This window comes from Hesperophylax consimilis, chromosome 21 (assembly GCF_061612785.1).
Source record: "Hesperophylax consimilis isolate HC1 chromosome 21, BYU_Hcon_1.0, whole genome shotgun sequence".
NCBI classification, from domain to species: Eukaryota; Metazoa; Arthropoda; class Insecta; order Trichoptera; family Limnephilidae; genus Hesperophylax; species Hesperophylax consimilis.
Window position 1 is genome coordinate 23,383,133 of NC_142856.1, and position 13,161 is coordinate 23,396,293.

The 13,161-nt window shown below is 31.4% G+C and overlaps 1 protein-coding gene across 3 annotated transcripts in view; it reads right to left on the bottom strand.

Moving 5' to 3' along the window:
- LOC149413758 (uncharacterized) overlaps nt 1-13,161 on the bottom strand; it is a 204,944-nt gene that overhangs the window by 121,544 nt on the left and 70,239 nt on the right. Inside the window, exon 1 of one of the 3 annotated variants that reach the window (XM_089644506.1) lies at nt 10,638-10,663. The exons of the other annotated variants lie outside the window; for them this stretch is intronic. The gene's annotated coding sequence lies outside the window, so the exon portion shown is untranslated. Of the gene's footprint in view, nt 1-10,637; nt 10,664-13,161 lie in introns of those variants that run through there. 3 annotated transcript variants of the gene reach the window in all.

Genomic DNA, 13,161 nt, shown 5'->3' on the forward strand with positions numbered 1-13,161 from the left:
TCGGTCAAGATAAACAGTCGATGGGCAAAAAACTAGCATCAGGAATATATCTACTCAATGTGTTCGTTTCTTCTAATTATTATGACTAATGTATGTGTTGTGATGTGTTTTGCTTCAAGACAATGTGTATTACCTCGAGTAGTTGGTTTAAAAAGTGGTATATCCTTATAAGTTTGCAAATCTGGTGATGTATTTCAATCATTAATTGGCATTGTCTTTATGACGTATATACTCTCAGTATCGCTGTCAGTATTTATATGAAGTATTTATTGATTTAAAAAAGAAAATTATTGATATATTAGAAGTATTAGTAAAAAATTTCAATAATGTGGTCAGAGTTTGGCAAAATTTTGAAATAAACAACATAATTAATACATACTTTTATGTTTATGCCATTAATATAGGTAATAGGCATATAAATCGCTTGGCAAATGGAGTCTAGAAACGCTTGATTTCAAGCGCAAAAATGGATTTTTATTTATTTTGCTAGTAATTTTATCAAAAATAAAAATACATAGTTAACCAACGAAAACTGTCACAAATAATGTTAGCCTTAATACTGTATTTTTAGAAAGTTGTTTCCTTTATGCGTTCATACATTTCAATTGAATAAAAAAAAATTTAGTAGTTTACTTTTATATTTTTTATTCAGTAATTTATTTTTTTATTTGTATTCTAATCAAGCAAAATAATATTTTAATCTTCAATAAATCCAAAGCATATTTTTTGATATTCATAATGTACACCAATTCGTAATAAAGATTAATCTAATAGTGATTCTATGCGTTCAGTATTTTAATGAAAAAAACTCATATTTTATTAGTTCACTCTTACTTTTTTTTACAAAGCAATTAGTAATTTTATTTTAATTATACTCAAAGAAAACGATAGGAAACGCTTCAATTTATCCAAAGCGTATTTTTTTGTATTTATAATGTAAACCGATTCGTAGTAAAGATTAATCGAAAATGATGATTTAGCGTTAAGCTTCGCCTTAGCATCAATAATGGTAGATACTTCAATAAGGACGTTTTATAAGATACTTTTTTTCATACCGATCCCCATATGGAAAATACATCGTGACTCACACAAAAAACATTTGGTTTACAATATTTACACGATCATTATTTTCGTACTTACGATATCATGCAATTAAATAAGAAATAATAATTTGGGATGGTACTAAATCATCATAAAATACAACACCCTGAACGTAATCATAAATCACATGACATCGTCTGTCTTTTACCGTTGCCAAAAATCATAAAAAAATATATGCAAAAATCACAATTTGGAACATTTAATAATCAGTAATAAACACGTGGTATAGTATTTTTTCATCAATATATAAAATATAAAACAAAATAAACGTGCGTTATAGTAATGTAAAACAACGACAGACGACAAATGTCAAATAATTTCTTAAATTATACGAAAATCGGTATCAAAACAGAACACGTCCCGTATGGAAATTGAACGAAAAAAGAATCGTGTAAGACGCCCATAAGAATAATTGTCCTGGTGAAAAAATACATGTCAGAATCAAAACGTTGCTTGAAATGGCTTTAATCGTGTTTGGTGACTTGATCTGAATATCCAGGTATTTTCCAACCTTTCTCTCTCCTATTTCCTTCCATTCTTACTCCCTTTAATCTCACCCCATCCAATTGGCTAGAATCCACTGCACAGTATTCACATTAAGTAGATATTTTAATCAAGTTTCCTTATTGCAAAAACATCTAAAGTTCAATTTTAAAACCTAGTTCCTGTTTGTTCTGATGTAAAAAAGGTAGTAAATCTTTGCATACTTAAATAGTACATAATACTTTACTTTGCACGACTGTAATTATTATTAGTTTTTACGAGGCAAGTAGGTTTATATTACATTGCAATTTTACGGTCCTTATCAACAGATCTAAAAGTATAATGCTGTCAATATTCATAACAGGATCACAGACAGTTGTTTGCCGACAAACAAAAACGATAATGATTTAATAATATCTTGTTGTAGTATTTTATTTATCACGATGAACCTTTTCGACATAATTTCCGGAGTTTTTTAAGTCTGGCCTGCAAATAACAATGATTTCCTCGGATCTTCTTGAGATACAACCATAATTTGCCAACTAGATTAGTGACGTAATCATTTGTTACCCTTTTAATCCCTTCTTATTGAGTGTTTGTATCAAACTGAGCGTCTTTACATATTGTGTACTAAAAATTTGAAGGAATACATAGAACTAACCACAAATGGTGGAAAAGTAGGTATCAATAAGTAGGTAACAATTCAAAAGTCTCGACATTCTGGTTAAAGAAGAATGGTGTACATACTTAATCCAATCTTGTTCCTTTAACAGGATTCCAGTAGATGTTTTGCAGTTCATCAGTGTTTACTTATTAGTGTTTCTTTTTACTGCTTCAAAAACGTCTTTAGGAAGTCCTATATGTTCTTTCCCGAAGGTCATGTATCTATGTATGCTTTCGGCAATAGAGATTTTCTCTAATTCCAAAACCATATGTTTAAAATTGATTATCTCTGTTAAAATGTTTATTTACTGCTTTGTAAACATCATTAAGAGGTCCTATAGATCCTATCCTAAGGATTACATATCTATTTATGCTTTTAGCAATAATTTTTTTCTCAAAATCCTGAATTATGTTTTTAAAAGTGATTGTCACTGTTTCAATATTTATTATAATATAGCTGAGACGGTGTAGGAATAACTCCCGTAAGCACCCGGGCTATCTGCACATTGTGCTATCTCTCATTCCATCTCTTCCTTTAAATTTATTTCTGTGTCCCGAGAGGGTCCCTGTTTTCCTGTGCATGGATCCCCTGTTGGATCGTGTAGCGGTAACGGTTTTCGCACCTGTCAAGTCTTTCTTTGTTTAAGTTCCCTAAAGGCCCCAAAAGTGAAGAGTCCACCGAGGTGTCCACATATCTCCAAGAGGGTTAGTTTACCGAGATGGCTTCACCTCTCCCATGGTCTTCCCAAGGTTCCCCAAAGGCCCCTCGGTTTTAGTTTGAATTGTAACTAAGAAAATAGAAGCTGCACCTTAACAGAGCCTCAAGTGCTGTGGTAAAGTCGAAATACTTTAGAGATACGACCCTGTTTCTCGGAGGCACCGTTCGTGACAGTGTTCCCCATGTCATTCAGCTTGAGCACGGTAGCTCACACCTTGGGAAGGCTATTCTAGGACGTGTTTCCGCTCCCTGAGCTTTGGGTTCGCCACACTCCCTACATTAAGTTTCAATACTTAATGCGAACATAACCTATGATATAATAGAATATGTTGCGAAGGGATCAAACTATCACAAACCTATTAAACTTTTTCTTTGAAACATGACTCATTTCAGCATTTCCCTTTCTGCCACTAGTCTGTCTATTACGTGCGTTCTGACATTGCGTCACAAAACCAAAACTGCGATATATCATTTTACGGTACCTATTGCTGCAATGTTTTTTTTACCTTGACTGACATTACACGCACGATTTGTTTATTGCTGATGGGTTTAGAGCCTCGATACTGAATTAACCCACACTTGCATTACGCCCAGTTAATGTTAATTCACGGAATGGCTAAATAATAATTATCCACTAATAAATTTTGATTCATGTTTGAATAAGTTTTTATGTATTAATTTTATCGGAATAACGTTTTGAAGATTGTACTCAAATGTAAACTTGTAGAAAGAGTCAATAGGTGTCCCAAATAAATTTAATTTGGATAGGTACAGCCGTGATAGTATCTAGTTTAAAAATAAATAAGTGTAGAACTTATAAATCTTTATATAAGAATTATCAATAGTGTCCACAAAAATCCCCCCTTTTGGCAGCTATCTTTCTATAATTACAAATCTATTTGTTGTTGAATAATTTTTTTTGGATACCTTTGAATTGAATTTTTCTACAATTCTAGAATGAAAATTCAATTCTATTAAAAAAAATTGGAGGTTAAAACTATCAATGTAATATTTAATCACAATGGAGAAGAAAAAAAAAGAATAAGAGGAAGATAGCAGCCAAAAATGTTGGATAATTAGATGAAGATAATATTGCGAATTCTAAGATTAAAATATGAGATCAGGTCAGAAAAATTAGGTTTCAATGTCGGAGTGGTTAGAGGCGTTATCCCAGTAAGGCAGAGATCATGTTTCGTTTATATTTATTAGTATTATCTTCTTCATAAATGATGAAAGTTTGTATTACTCTCAGCAACTTTCTGAACGCGGCAATACTTAAGGCGAAGCTTAACGCTAAATCACTATTTTGATTAATCTTTATAACAAATTGGTGTACATTATGAATACCAAAAAATATGCTTTAGATAAATTTAAGGTTTTCCTATCGTTTCACTTGATTAGAATATAAATAAATTATTAAATTACTCAATGAAAAATATAAATGTAAACTTAAAAAAAAAAAAAATTGTCAATACAAACTTTTTTTAATGGTTGCACAAAAATATGATCTGTTTATTTTAATTTAATTAAAAAAGTTAGAAGTTATTTGTAGTAATTGCCTAACCTTATATTTCAAATAGGATAATTTGACGAATATCGCTCTGGGGCGGTTAATATTTTTGACTCCAAAACCAAAGGTTGCGAGTTAATAAAATAAAAGAGAAATAAATTTATTTTAATTCATATTTATACCTACCCATGTTTTTTTCAAAAGTATTATTTTGATTTATTTTTGGGGTATTATGCCGTTTTGCGCTACCTCCAACGCTTCGGAGATGCCAACGTTTCGGAGAGCGTTACAATGTCTAAAGAAGTAGGTAGCATTATAGTGATTTGTTTTTGGGGAATTATGCCGTGTTGCGCTACCTCCTTCTTTAGCCAATGTTTCGGACAACATTACAGTGACCATCATCAGGGCAGATGTGTAATCTGAGAATATAATAAGAGATTACACATCTGCCCTGATGATTGACACTGCAATTCTGTCCGAAACGTTGGCTAAAGAAGGAGATAGCGCGACACGGCATAATACCCCAAAAACAAATCATTATAATACTTTTGGCCATGAAAATCTCAAATCATATTTGCGACATGTTTCTCTCAGTATCAGCCAGTGTGAAAGACCACTATTAAGAACAGAAATGGTTTTAGCCATGTACAGTGACCATATCTTAATAGCAAGGTAGTAATAATAATAATTGGATGACTTGTACAGCGCCGTTTTTGTGCAAAATCACCTCAAGGGCGCTGTACAAATTTATAATACATTTATACAGTGATCTATGTTATTACTAACTATTTATGGAGATAATATACAGTACAATACTTACCTGGTAGGTCACTTGAGATTAACACTTAATTAACATTAACTAATTGTTTATTAGCGAAATTTAGATACAGGATTTAGGAGATAATTGTAAAATTTGATATAACTGAAATTTCTCTCATGAATGGTATATTTAATTTAAGGGTATGACAGCTTAAAAAGGTAAGTTTTTAGTTTAGATCTGAATTCGGTTGGACTTGTTATGGATCTAAATTCCGGAGGGAGTTTATTCCAAGCCTTCGGCCCTGATACTCAGAAAGCGCGATCACCAAATTAGTATTTGGCTTGCGCTTAGGTTCCATCAGTCTGCCTACAGCTGCTGATGTTGCTGATCGAAGAGTTGACTGCCTAAGACCACCCAGCCCTCCTATTAATCCTCGTTCATAGTTTCTTTAGCCTCACAACATATCCCAAATTGGGTATTTGGGCCTTTTCTGGAAATCACGTAAACTTAAATAGGCAAAACAATCTTTTCTCCGAAATTAACTTTTATTACCTTGTGTACATCAATGAGTTGAACCATCGTTTCCTAATCTTATACTTCGATCTTTGATGATTTTTTTATTATTCGTAATGATTGTTTTAATCGCCGATAGAAACTAAGAATGATAAAATTACTTTCATATTTCATCTAACTGTCATACAAACCAGTCCAGGCATTTCCGCTGTATTAAAAATAACCAAATCAAAACCTGCTTATATTTGTGTTGATGAATTCCGTCCAAATTGTTTCTAACAAAACTACTCATTTTCTTTGACAGATATTGATTTTGGTTAATTTAATGCTTGGACTGGCAGGTTGTTTATTGAACGAATTAAAAACCAAGAATTTATTTTTCTCCTAGGCCGATTTTAATCTTAAATTTTTAGATTTTCGAGTGATTTTATTGATTTTGAAGACACATTATTTTTATATATCACAAAAGTGATTTAATTTGTATGATAACAAAAACTAATGGAGGTATAAAGAATAAATAGTATCAAATATACACATAGAAATAACGTCGTTTAGTGGCGAAAAGCGACGGATGGCTTGAAATCCCGACGTCCATAGTTAAAATTTATACAATTAGTTTGTTTTGTATTACAATTAATTCAGTAAAATTAATATACCTTTGAAATAATCGTATTTGCGAAACTTTCCTATTTGGAATTTATCCTCGTAAAATACCGCCTTTCAGAATTGAAACATCTTGAAATAACTTTCGCCGTATGACCAGATCTATATAGTCAGGGTACTTCTCAATTTTTCTTTTACTCATCTTCTTTCCCTCGAGTCAAAAAAGTCACGTAATTTATTTTTTATTTTTATAATACTGTACGGGAGTCCTAACTGCTCCTAACCGTGCTTAAGATAGTTGGGAGGGGCAGGACATGTAAGGGGTGAGGTGGAGAAATACCTGGCTATTCAGATTTGGTCACCAAACACGGCTTAAACAATACGTAACTTAACACAGCTTTAAATATTTCAAGCCACGTTTCACCCTTGAATGGTGGTAGTAAAAATCTCAAATCATTCCAACTTTTAAACGGGGCGTTAAAAAAGCTTTTTCAAGAAATGTATACAAAAGAGTCAAACTCTGCGCAACTAATTTATGAACACAGATTTAACTAGTATAATTATTAAGGCAATTATACTTGCCGATGATTGGTACTTGCGATGGACTGTATTTTGAATGAGAAAGAATCTAGCAATAGTGTTTGTTTATCACAAAGAATATCAGAAATGAGAAAGGGAGGCCTTTACCTTGTGAATGAAGTTAATAAATTGAAAGTTCTGGTGGTTTCTGAAAGGTTCCGTAGACACTGCTATTAGTTCATAGATGTGCATCTAATAAGCACCGTAGTTTCCACAAAACTAACTATTGGGGATGATAATATACACTCTTAATTTATTAGTTGTCACGTGGAGCGAAATAATATACCAACGACAACGAATATTCTAAAATAACACAAAATTTAAAAAATGCGTTTGTCTTCTTTTTTCAAATTTTCTTTCTTGCTTTTTTCCAAGGTAATATTGTTAGAAATGGAAGAAATACAAAAGAAAAAGCAATTTGGGTAGGAACTGTAATGTGGAATAATTATAAAACTGTTGGTAAATTAAATAAATTTGATTTCTGTAATGCATTACTTATCAAAGTCACCTTTGGTCTGATGCCAGCTACCTATTGTCGGATAGAGTATTGATTGCTGTATCGAATATTACCATCGTAATTGTTCCATAAATTCTATGCTGAGACACGCTTTGAGTGTTAAAGTTGGCAAAGCACGCGAATTTCAGCATTCCCTGAGCTAAATCGCTTTAGATGCATGACGCAGGTAAGCCAGGTTAAAATACTCCTAAAGTGAGAAGAAAATTTATAAGCCAAAATAGGTACGTAATTCAGTGACCCACCATTTTAAGCATTGATAAGTACTTACTAAGTTATCGATAAAATAAGACGCAACTTTGAATTTGATGTCAATGTCCCACAACCAAAAAACCGGAGAAATTAATTTAAATGAGAATTTTTTGATATACATAAAGGTTGTTTTAAATTCCTAAGCAATAGTTATTAATAATCAACAAATCATGTGCTGACAAAAATACTCTGAAATTAACGTTAAAAAATAAATAGAAGTTGGTTTGAAAAGGAAATATGTAAATACGAATGTCAGAGGGAGCGCACTAACATTTCAAAAAAACGATTATAATTATTAGGCATGAGTGATTTTAATTAAAAAAAGCATGATTTATTTAAAATAGTGGAAAAATCTCTTTACAAATATTTTAAGTAGCATTTAAAGAAACTCTGTGATTTTTTTCATACCTGTAACATCTTAAACAACAGAACCACATGTGTCAAAAATAATTTTCGGAGCATACTTTGCAATTTTTGTTCTATCGCGGGAATTTCATATGGCAAATGTAGAGATATTATTTTCAAAAATAACATATATTTAAAGTGTTTAAGGGAAATATGGTATAAAAAGGAATAAATTCGGAATAGGCGTTTTTTAAATCTGTGATTCAATCTGTTCTGTGATCATGGCAATCGCCAGGATAATGGCAGATCCCGATTTCATATCTTCCGATTTCCATTCATATATTTTGAATAAAATAATATTTTTACAAAATAAAATTAGATACTTACATTTATATGCCATTATTTTAGATACCTAGAAGTCTTAATTTTTTGTAGATTTTTATTAATTTTTTTATGATTTACCTCGGATTCTTTCAGCTCGCAACGATTCTAATGCTAACGGTAATTGTTCTTGAGTTGTACATTCCTAAAATTTTGTGATTAAGATACGTGTTAGCTACATAACTACCTAATGTAAATGTATTTTAAATATACTAATTCAAGAGCATTTTTTAGCTTTTAAAATTAATTAAATTTAATATTAAGTTTTCAAGAATTTCCGTAGTATTGTCTAAATCAAAAGATGTTACAATCGCACGAATTATCTGTCGTGAAGGATTCAAGGAATTTCATCGCGTGGTTCAGTTAAATGCATTGAGTTTTAAGACAAAACTTACAAAAAGGTACCAAAACGACAAGAAAAATATATCAGAGGTACCAAAACGACAACAAAAATATATTAATGGTACCAATACGACAAGACAAAATTGCAGGAAAGAAATGTGTATAGTTAACATACCGGAATAGATCAAAGTTTGTAAATTTTACTACCAAAACGATTAAACTTTCCACTTTAACATAGTATTTAATAATTAAATATATACATCGTAAAGTGAAACGTATGAACATAGTTCTTGCATCAGCAAACCAATGCTAAAAAATAAATTCAAATATACAAGATTCAATCTATTCAATTTTAACGATTAACTTTGAAGCTATCGGAACTTACGATCCTAAAGCCATGTAATTAATTGTAATAAAACGACGAAATAACTCTACGAGTAGGGTTTATTGAAAATATTCTTGACAACCTCAAATTAGTGGGAATTTTTGGTATAAATAGTCAATATTTCATGGAGTAATATATTTTTTCCGTAAAATTACAGAGTCAATAGCGTATAAAATATTTCCATCTTTAAAAAATAAGGTATGACACATTATATTTGTCAAGCGAATAAAATACTTAAAAAGTGACAAATTTTAGTTTTTTTTAAACCCAACAAAATTAAAAATAAATTTTTTTTTTGTGGAAATATTTAATCCTTTTCGTGTTTTTATGAATAAGCTAGAAATCCAAATTTAAAAAAAAAAGAAATTTATATCTTGTAGTGTGTACGTCCATTTTATGTGAGATGTATTTTCCTGAGTATCTAAAACTATTAAATTTTAATCTATGAGATAAAAATAAGCGTAAAATATATAAAATGCACAATAAAACACACCATAACAATATAAATATTTTATTTACAAGTTTTATACTACGTTTAACAATAAAATAATTCAATATCGTTTTATGTATTTAATCATAGTTCTTAGATATTTTATTACTTCGGCATCAATCATTATTGTTAAAAAATTTAACATGATTTTAAAATTAAATCTGTTTAGGAAAATGCTATTAAAAGGCATCGTTTTTAAACTTTGATTTTAATATACATTTATAGACGACAGATAAACGATTTTAACAGAGTATTAGACAAGTAAAACTGTGAAAAGATTTATGTATTTCCCCATTATTGCTATTTGATGGACGTAAATCTGATTGAGAATAAAAATCTCTTTTGGGAGTTGATTTTTTTTAGTTATACAAAGTGTTCTGTGGAAAAGTGAGTTAACTTCAGGAGATGATTCAATATGATTGTAGAAGTAAAAAAGATAAATATTTTTTTTGAAATTTCATTGTTTATTTTCCATATTAGAATATATTATGTATATATTTTCCCATAAAAACTCTTCAAATTTTTATTTCTTGAAAACTACCTTTAACCGTTGGAATTTCGAAAAAGTTATTTATCTGTTTTAGTTGTACTATCATGTAGAATCACACCGTGAAGTTAACGCACTTTACCCCCGGACACAATACGGAAAAACATCATTACACCATCAGTAATTAAAAAATTATTTTTTATGATTTTATATCACAAATAAAATTATTTCTTCATCTTTTTATTTATTTTTTTAATCAACTTCAACTTTACGGGAATGATTTTATTTAGTTAATAATCAATTCAAATATATAATTTTTAAATCTACAATTTAACGTCATTTTAGAAGTTAACTAAAAACACTTTTTAATGATCACTTTCTTGTAGTGGTATAGTGTCCATCATAAGAGCTTAAATGTACAATATATGTGATTGGGTGCCAAGGTTTATATACAGGTCAAACGTGAAACAAGCGTGCCATCTATCTCCCCTGCGGTCTGTTTGGTACTCACTGTCCCATAGTCCCCAATAGTGCGGCCTCGTCCCCGGTCAATCAAAAATGTCGGGTACCATTCGCCAGGCAACAATGTCCAGCGAACCATGTCAGGTGGGCAGAGGGCGGAGATCGCAGGTGTGGTCTGCTCGCCGGCTGCCTACGGACTGAACTCTGAATGTTGTGAGCCGCACCAGCCCCCCGAGAGAGTGAATTTAAGGGTGTTGCCAGGGTTGAGAAATAAAGCCGATTTAAGGAAAAGTACTTGATAAATATTTTGATTTTTTTTATCGGATAAAATCTATTAAGAGGCGTAAAATAACTGCGTCATTTTTAATATATACATATATATATATAAAGAAGAGTGTCCGTAGCGGGGTATTATTTAAATTGGTATTGATAGCATGACCTGTTGACACATTGCATGTTTTCACACTGTTAATAACATTATTTAATTAATCTTTTCATAACACAAGCACTATTACAAAACAGAGTCGAGACACATTATCCATTGCGTTAAAATAATTTTCTCATATGTAATAAAACATAAAGGAAAATGTGTAAAAACCTTAGTTCCAACGTGAGAAAACAGTGCGTGGGATAAACCAGTACCTATTTTATGAGTTTACCTTGGCACACTTATTAAGTTATACAATTATTTTGATTTGAAATTTATATCATGAACAATATTATCACAGAAATGTAAGCCCATTGAGCATTTACGTAAAATTAACACATTTTATGACCATTTGGCGACCACTAATAAGGGTTATTACCAGTGGCGGCCGGTGGTCAAAATATATGGGGGTTCACCGGATTACAACATTAAGTCATAAAATAAATTAAATAAAGGTACATACCTATTTATAAAGAAGTTCTATTCTCTGCTCCTTTTGTTTAGCGAAGACCTCTATCAATGCAACACTGATAGTGCGTTCAGTCTGTCCTGGCTCAACGTGTTTAAAAAGATTTTATTCTTTTTAACGTTGAGAAACATCTTTAGCTTTCAACTGAGGTCATTCCAAAGGTCATGAATGGTGCACAAAAGTTTTAGTAATTTCACAGTCTCGGGAAAGTCTTCTAATAAACAAGTACTATAAAAAATTTGTAAAATTGATAAAGGGCCGTTAGCTTTTGAAAAATCGTCGCGGGCGTAAATTCTACAGAGTTCACTTTTTCTGAACTTTATTTAGGAAGTCATACGTTTTAAACGTAACATTGAAATCATGTTCTGGGAAATTTGACCTGTATCGATTTTTATTAAATAGCTCATTATGGTGTTTAACTTAGGCACGGTAGCCAGAATCCAATTGCATTCTGATGTCAACTTTTCCTAAAACCTTTAAGCTCAAAACTTTTTGTAAATGTAAATGACAAGAATTATGTTTTTTGATTTTTTCAGAAAGGTGAGTTACATCAGTAACACCGCTGATTGTCCAAACTGAATCAACATCGTAAATTAAACACGTAAAACAAAATAAACTATTCAATTGATCACATGCACAGAGCTACGAAGCTTTGTTATACATTGTTTTGTTAAATGATCGAGTAAACTTCTTCGATCCAGATTTTCACTCTTGTTTTATTATCAGTTCAGATTTTAGGTGGACAGGCATTTTTTATTATCACTTTGTTTTCAAAACTCGACCTATTGTTCTTAATGTATTCCACATTCAAACTCATTCTTAATTTATACTTTGAACAAACACAAAAGTAATCATAAATTAGTATAACCTGCAATTGATAACCCTATTAATAATTGATATACAAGATCGATATAACCTGCAATTAAACTTTAAAACTTTCGCAGAGTAAGAACATTTTTTAATTCAACAGACCGTGCCCGGCAACGGCGAGTACTGACTAAACTGATAATAAGTAATCTGACCATCACTCATCTCTTAATGACAAATTTTATCTTAAATGCTTGTATCCAAGAAGCGAAACATTCGCTGAAAATAGCAGATGGTAAATTGAAACCACGATATCGACAATAACATTAAACATACGCGTTTTAGTTTAACTTTCTACTGAATAAACCGTTCCTTCTGATGTGGTGGTAAAACTCCGAACGCCGTTCTTGATATGGTATTATTTGCAAAGAATAGTATGTAATGGTATGGACCCACGCTTTCGACTGTTCCACAGAATATGCGACAAAGCAGTTAAATTTTGGATCGCAATCGAAAACGAACTGCTACGAACATAGGCACAAGTCAAAGTCGGTCTGCAAGTTAAGCGCGCTTAATAAGTAGGTACCTTTTGAATGAGATATTATAACCGAACCGAGTTTCGTATTGTGATTAGTCATGTCGGAAATCTTCTGGTTGTTCGGCGCTCGGGAGCACATATTAGCTGGCCGCCACTGGTTATTACATCTGTGAAGTAAGAATATTTTCAATCATTGAAAACGATATAAACGACTCTCATACGAACATGTGAAATAGAAAAATTAGAAAAAGATTCGGTCGAATCTAGGGATTGAACCCAGGAATACATTCTTACCGGGATATTCTACCCTTTGGTCATTTCTAACTGTATAA